This window comes from Octopus bimaculoides, chromosome 7 (assembly GCF_001194135.2).
Source record: "Octopus bimaculoides isolate UCB-OBI-ISO-001 chromosome 7, ASM119413v2, whole genome shotgun sequence".
In the NCBI taxonomy this organism is placed as follows: Eukaryota; Metazoa; Mollusca; class Cephalopoda; order Octopoda; family Octopodidae; genus Octopus; species Octopus bimaculoides.
Genome location: NC_068987.1, coordinates 43423109 through 43431150, shown reverse-complemented (window position 1 = coordinate 43431150; position 8042 = coordinate 43423109). Strand labels below are relative to the sequence as shown.

At 38.0% G+C, this 8042-nt stretch overlaps 1 protein-coding gene across 6 annotated transcripts in view; it reads right to left on the bottom strand.

Moving 5' to 3' along the window:
* LOC106883414 (elongation of very long chain fatty acids protein 6) overlaps positions 1-1269 on the bottom strand; it is a 63786-nt gene extending 62517 nt beyond the window's left edge. For 2 of the 6 annotated variants that reach the window (XM_014934408.2, XM_052969562.1), the window contains exon 1: positions 633-1269. The gene's annotated coding sequence lies outside the window, so the exon portion shown is untranslated. Of the gene's footprint in view, positions 1-103; positions 246-632 lie in introns of those variants that run through there. The other 4 variants (XM_014934443.2, XM_014934423.2, XM_014934416.2 and 1 more) reach the window with 3 other exon arrangements.
* Positions 1270-8042: the final 6773 nt, after the last annotated feature.

Here is an 8042-nt window from a genome sequence, read left to right as displayed (position 1 = left end):
TATATATATATATATATATATATATATATATATATGTATTTGTGCATATATATATATATTTATATATATGTGTATGTGTGTGTAAAATAGATAAGTATCTCACCTTTAAATGTAATGAACCATAGTGATGCTAGAGCAAAGGAAAGAGAGGAGAGAGGCGAGGAGGGAGAAGACATGAATAGAGAGAGTGTGGTAGATAGCTATACAGATCGAGAGACGGATAGAGAGGTAGTGAGAGAAAGACAGAACAATATAAAGCGGTAGTAAAATAGAGAGAGAACACAAAGAGGTAGTAAGACTGACATACTGAGAAAGAGAGCGGAAGATACATACAAAGAAGGTAGGGAGCGAAACTGAAAGAGCATAAAGAAGATTGTATAGAGAAAAAGAGAGAGGGCGGATGCGTAGATAGATTAATATATAGATTTTCTGATGTGTAAGGTGGGTGATTGAGCTGAAAACAAAAAGGAATCTAACATTTTGGATACTCTCTTCACTGAAAACAGACAGGTGAGACATTTATAGAGAGACAGATGAATTAATAACATAGCTAGGGTAACAGTTAAAGACACTTGTTCAATAGACAGACTGAGATAGCGAAACTAAAATGAAAAAAATATAGCTGTTATTACCTTCTAACATATATTTCAAACTACAAAACAGATTTTTTCTTCGCCTTACCCCTCCCTGCAAAGATATAGCAGCGGTTATAAAGGGAGAAGTGGTAAGAAAACGTGCACGGTTCCACCTTAATATTGTATTTGGTTACCTTGTAGTAAATGAGAAAAGATCATTATGGGACAGGCTTTCTTTTCCTCCTTTATCAACTGCGCTGGGAAAGGTATACACAGCAGAACTTAACATTAGCCACGCTTTAAAGGAAGCAATCAGAAGTACATGTGCTACGATCTGGTAAATAAGAAAGTTAATAGCCTTTGTGTAGAAAAAATAAACCTTCCTCGTTCAAATCTAGTCTGGAACTAGTGTACACAGGGAGTAAGACTGAAAAACGAGGAATAGGCAAGATCGATAAAGCGCTGAACAAGAAAACTAATAGGTATTTTTGTAATATCGCATTCCGAGTTCAATACTGCTTTTCATTCTTCATTTTTAAAAAAAGTACCGGCAAAGTAGTGAGGTAGATATAACTGACTACATCCCACCAAGCACGGTCTTGTGCCTTTGTTCTAAATTGTCTACACTTACACCAGCCACAAACGAAAAGGACAAAGAAACACCTTGCTAGTTCCGTTTTATCGGCTCTACTTTTAATTTTAGTCACAAACACTGGTTTTTCTTTATGACTTTTTTGATGCTATTTTTAGTGATTGTCACTTCTGTGAATGGATGGACATACATACATACATGCGTGCGAGCACCCCCCCACACACATACATACATGCATGCATACAGACATACATACATGTCATAAAAGCTAAATGGATATTAGATGAGGCAGGCAGTTAAATAGAAAGATAAAATGAACAAAGAGAAATGAGATAAACAACAACTCCAAAAATTGTGTTAAAGATTTTCAGGGGTTATAGATCATAGATTTTTTTAAAGGGAGAGCGTGTGTGATAAAACCGTCGGTGGATTTCGAGCTTGTTGGGTTCTCCACTTTTTTAACCAGAAAGATCTGCGTTTGCCGGTCACCACCCTCCATCAGATATTGAACAGCGTGTGACATTTATTCGTGTGTGATGTATGTATCTGTATGCGTGTATGTGTGCGTGCGTATATTTATGTGTATATGTGTGCGTGCGTATATTTATGTGTACATCGTGTAGCATGTTAATGCATACACGAGTAGTGCTGCCGTATCGAAAATGGCTTTAATACGTGTGTGCGCACTTTATTCTGGGTGGCTTGTGCATTAAATGCATATATGTGTTTATGTAAGGGTATGCATATGTAAATGATGTATGAATATGAGGGAGGTGCATCTGATGTAAGCATTGTGTGTGGGAGGAGCTGCGCGCGCGAGTCTGTGGGTATACATATGTGTGTGTGTGTGGGTGTCTGTGGATATACATACTTATATATATATATGTGTGTGTATGAGTGTATCTGAGTGTGCGTTAGTGCACCCTTCACATTGACATGCATACTTCATTGTAGTAGGGAGGAAAAGGAAGAGGAACAACAAAACAAGGGAATAAGTGTGAAGAAGACAGGGAAGGGGGGATGACTAAGAACAGGAGAAGAAAAGAAAATAACAAAGGACGTATGGTCACACCACCGTACACAATCGTTGTTCAATTTTGATTGGTGAAGAATATCAACTGAGAAACAATTACCCAATCAGATTTCATTTAATGAATTGCATGTCGGCGGCTTGTCGCAAGCGTGGACACAGAGAGAGGCACGACGGCACACACACACATACGTATATACATGCACATACGCACAGGTACCAACGCATACAGTTTTAGAAACATATGGACACATACACACACATTTATATATAAATATTCACGTTACAATCATAAATATAATAGTTTCACATATGCATTCACAAATACAAGATGCAATCATAGTTACATGTACAAACAAACAATCCCACATACATGTGCACTCACACACCCTATCCCACATGCATGTGCACACAATCACATATACGTGTACACACAGAGTCACATACATGTATACACACAGAAGTACATTATCACACGTGTACACAGACACACATACACCTACGCGCACAGTTTTACATTCTAATACATACACACACATTTCAAATTTTATATTTGATCCTGGGTTGGTTTCAGCATCCCAAATTATTAGCAATCAATACTTTGTATCCGGTTTTGAGCTTATGATCAAAGGCGTTCCATTATTGACCATCCCTTGTTTTTGTGATAATATTCAATATTTTGTTGTTAGTTTTGTATCTAATTATCAAGGACGATCCAATTGTAGGCATCCTTTCTTTTCTAAAACTGTTTAGGACTCTACTATGCAAGTTATGCTTCCTTTTTTTTTTTTTTTTGAGGTGCTAGTGTGTAATGTGAGGGATAGTTGGTTGCTGTTTCATGTGGGCTTTGCGAAATCATTTAATGTTCAACAATACAATCGTTAACTTCTTGTCCAGACTCTATTGTTCTTTTTGCTCCAGCTAAGCCATAGCCTAATAGTCCTGAAACAAAAAACAAAAAAAATGGTGTGGATATGTCTATGTGTGTGTGTATGTGGGGATTACACACACACATACTATAAATGAAGAATGTATTACTTAGTAAGAATTATATTTGCCCTAAACAGTAACATACATACCTCATAGCAATACTGACATTGGTAACATTAAAAATAAACCATAACAGCTATGAAGCAGTTCATCCTAACGCTGACTATATGCATATATATCAAAATAGTAGGGTTCTTTATAATCTAAGCAATTAACTTGGTAGCATCTCACTCTAGTATTTGGTTAATAGGGAACTTGAAAGGAATACCATCAATACTTCTTATCCATCAACCAATCAATAAAACGAACAAGACATTAACTAGTTAGTTTATATTAAGCACACTTTAAACCCAATGTATGTAACAAGATGCTGAGAATGGGGCCTTTTCAATTACATTATGTGTTTCCATGAGAATGAGTATTTATTTGCTTAATATGTCACATAATAGAACAAAATAACCAAACCACTTCAAACATATCTCAGGAAGGGTAATTGAAAAGTTTATCCCATTCTTATTCATTTATTGTTCTATGTTAATGTCTTGTTACATGAGGAGCTGACATTTGAGGTGTTCTGTATTGCAAAGCAGTGTGCAGTTGGAATCAGGACATCATTGATGCAGTCACCTTCACTGATGCCAGAAAGACATGGAAATGCTACAATGATAGGTTGATGAATTCATGGGAAAGAGATGGAGTACTTCAAGTAAATCTAAGTAAAGTTGAGAGTTCTATAGTTGAAATGACCATTGAGATATGTGAAGGTGCAAAAAGCAACCAGACCATTAGAGATAGACTCTGAGATGCTGGAAATGTGTGGCAAAGTAGAACACATGCTAGTTATTTGCTTAGTTAATTAGATTGTACAGGAAGAAGTTGTTCTCATTGACTTCACTATATGAACAAAGAGAAAGCTCTAAGTAGAAGTAACTACAGAATCATCGAACTGATGGACCAAGTTATGAAGGTAACATAAAGAATGAGAGCACCATCAATTTGGAAGAAAATTTAGTTTAAATTGTGATATGGGCTTTGTGCAAGGATTGGGCTGTCTCAAATCCTTTTTTTCTCGTGTAACTACTGTAAAAGTTCTTGGCGAAAAATCAACAACTATGCCTGGCATTCACAGATTTGTAGAAGATTTTTGACAGTGTACCACACTCATTGGTGTGATAGTTATTAAGAAAACTGGTACAGAGATTTAAAAATGAGCAAACAGAATTAACTCAGGTGAACCAAAGAAAACAAATTTAGATAAAGGATGGTATACTGAATGATATATGCAGAAAATTCTCATGAAATTTTCCTCTTCGTTGGAGGGCCTTAGAGTCAACCTAGCTAAAACCAAAGTCCTAATAAGTAGGAAGGTAGACAAAACACAAACCCCTTCAAATAGATGGCCCTGCTTGATCTGTAGAAAAGGCATAGGTAGAAACTCCATAAGTTGTACCCAGTGTAAGCTATGGAAACATAAGAGGTGCAGCAATATCAAAGGAAGGCTAACTAGGAAATTAGTTTTTGTATGTGGCAGATGTTCAAGAGCAATAAACACTGAAAACGTGCAGAAAACAACTTCTGTCACATTCCAGAGAGAAAAACTAGACATAGTTGATAGCTTTCGTTATCTAGGTGACCAAGTTAGTAGTGGGGGAGGGTGTGCTGAAATTGTAGCTGCTAGAATAAGAATAGCCTGTGCAAAGTTCAGAGAGCTCTTACCTCTGCTGGTGACAAAGGGCCTCTCGCTCAGAGTAAAAGGCAGACTGTATGACGCATGTGTACGAACAGCCATGCTATGTGGCAGTGAAACATGGGCCGTGACTGCTGAGGACATGTGTAAGCTCACAAGGAATGAAGCCAGTATGCTCCGATGGATGTGTAATGTCAGTATGCATACTTGACAGAGTGTAAGTACCTTAAGAGAAAAGTTGAACCTAAGAAGCATCAGTTGTGGTGTGCAAGAGAGACAATTGCGCTGGTATGGTCATGTGGTGAGAATGGATGAGGATAGCTGTGTGAAAAAGTGCCATACCCTAGTGGTTAAGAGAACCTGTAGAAGAGGTAGACCCAGGAAAACCTGGGATGAGGTGGTGAAGCACAACCTTCGAACATTAACCCTCACCGAGGCAATGGCTTCTGACCGAGACCTTTGGAAATATGCTGTGTGTGAGAAGACCCGGCAAGCCAAGTAAGACCATAATCCGAGGCCTATGCCAGGAGTGTAGCCAGCCCACTTATGCGTACCTTTCCTTCATTGAATACTAAACTCTACTTGCGAAGACCTGTTGGGGCAAGTGAAATCGAAATCGTGATGGCACCTGTGATCATTGCCAGAACAGCTGTCTGGCAACTGTGCCAGTGGCATGTAAATAGCACCATTTGAGTGTGATCGTTACCAGCGTTACCTTACTGGCACATGAAAAAACATTTGAGCGAGGTCACTGCCAGTGCCTCTGGACTGGCTCCTGTGCAGATGGCATGTAAAATACACCATTTTGAGCGTGGCCGTTGCCAGTACCGCCTGACTGACATTCGTGCTGGTGGCACGTAAAAGCACTCACTACACTCTCTGAGTGGTTGGCGTTAGGAAGGGCATCCAGCTGTAGAAACAAATCAGATTGGAGCCTGGTGTAGCCATCTGGTTCGCCAGTCCTCAGTCAAATTGTCCAACCCTTGCTAGTATGGAAGGCAGACGTTAAATGATGATGATGATTATGATGATGATGATGGTTATGATGATGATATATATATATATATATATATATATATATATATATACAGGGGTTGGACAAAATAATGGAAACACCTTAAAATTTCAAACAAATTTATTTTATTATGGGGTAGGACTGCCTTTGGCACTAATTACTGCTTGAATTCTACAAGGTATGGACTCATGCAAAGTTTGAATTGTTTCCAAAGGAATTTTTGTCCATTCTTCAGCTAAAAGAGTCTCCAGTTCTTGTAGTTACGATGATGGAGGATATTGTCTCCTTACTTGTTTTTCTAAAATGCACCATAAATGTTCAATAATATTGAGATCTGGGGACCGTTGTGGCCAGATAAGATGTTCAACTTCACTGGAATCTTTCTCGTACCATTCAGTAACAACTTTAGCTGTGTGAATTGGTGCATTATCATCCTGAAAGATTGCGTTTCCCACTGGAAATAGTTCTGCAAGCATAGCATGAATTTAATCAGATAAAAATGCTTAAATAGTCTTGAGTATTAATTCTGCCATGAAGGGAAACCATTGGGCTGGTGGATTTCCAAGATATAGCCCCCATCCCAGATCATCAAAGATCATCTTCCAGGTCAACAGTTGGAAGAAGGCAATCTGGGTCAAATGCTTCTTTTGGCTGTCTCTACACATATATATTCGGCCGCCGGTGGTCAGAAATAAGATAAAGGATGACTTGTCTGAGAAAATAACATTTTTCCATTGCTCTAGGGACCAATTCTGTAGGTTTTTACTCCACTCTAAACACTTTGCAATGTTTGTTTTTGAAAGTAGTGGTTTCCTGATAGCAGCCCTCCCATGAAATCCAGCTTTGTGCAGCTCCCAGTAAACAGTTTCTGTGGAAACTGGGTTTGCGAGGTGGTCATTAAGCTCTGCAGTAATTTTGGGAGCTGTACATTTGTGATCCTTTCTAACAATTTGCGTAAGAGTCCGATGGTCCCTATCCAAAAGTTTTGGTTTTCTTCCGGAGTTTTGTTTCGCCGAGGAGGTTTATCCCTCTTTCTCAAAGGCTGTCATTATTTTCGAGACAGTACTTCTTGATACACCAAACATTTCAGCTGTTTTCATTATGCTAGCGCCTGCCATACAAGCACCAACAATTTGACTTCTTTGAAAGTACAATAGATCTGTCATTTTAATGAATTTCAATTACCTGTTTCTGATGATGTCTGAAAAGAAACAGCAATTTTAGCAAAACATATTAAGCAACACTAATAATACAACAAAAAACATAAAAATAAACAAGCTTTTGATGGTTTTATAGATACTTCAAAATTATGATGCTATGATGCTAGGTGTTTCCATTATTTTATCCAATCCCTGTATATATATCTGCTATATATTTGTTAAAAGGGTAGATGTTGTCTCCCAAGCAGTTGTGCAGGCAAAAGTGTTAGTAAATGTGACTGGATTGAACTGAAATTTGCACACCTATGTTAAAAGTGTTGGAGAGTTTGTATGGCAACTTTGAGTTTGCTCAATTGAAAGGCGTGGGTGGCATCTAGGGCAAAATTCCTCATCTTTATAATGGACTTTGACAAGTGTTTGTGTTCTTCTCTTTCTATGTAACAGCCTTTCGTCCTCAATCTCTCTCTTGCCTCCCTTCCCTTCACTTTGTCTCTAGAATGGAATCTGACGGCTTCCATTCTCTCTCTTTCCCTCTCCGTCTTCACTATCTCTTGGTCACTCTTTCTCCCCCCGCCTCTCACTCTCTCTCTGTACGTCTGTCTCTCTATATGGAGAGAAAGCGATTACAGCCATCAGTTTTCCACTATGTGGCAATTAATGTCCTAGAATTAACTGCCAAATCAAGTGTATTAAAATATATACATGTACCTACATACATAAATAAAAACTTACATAAGTATACACATACATACATACAATGAAAAAAACTGGTGACCATCAGTGTTTAATGGAGAGGAATAAAAAAGTAAATAACTATACTGAGTTGAAAATACATTTCGCTCTCTCGAAGTTTAAATATTCCTGCCACAGGGCTTTTAGAATGGTGAATTATTATCGCCCACCACAACCGCACCGCTGTGATAACGATATTATTAATCAGATATTTATTGTGCTAATTTATATATATATGTGTGTATATATATATATATATAT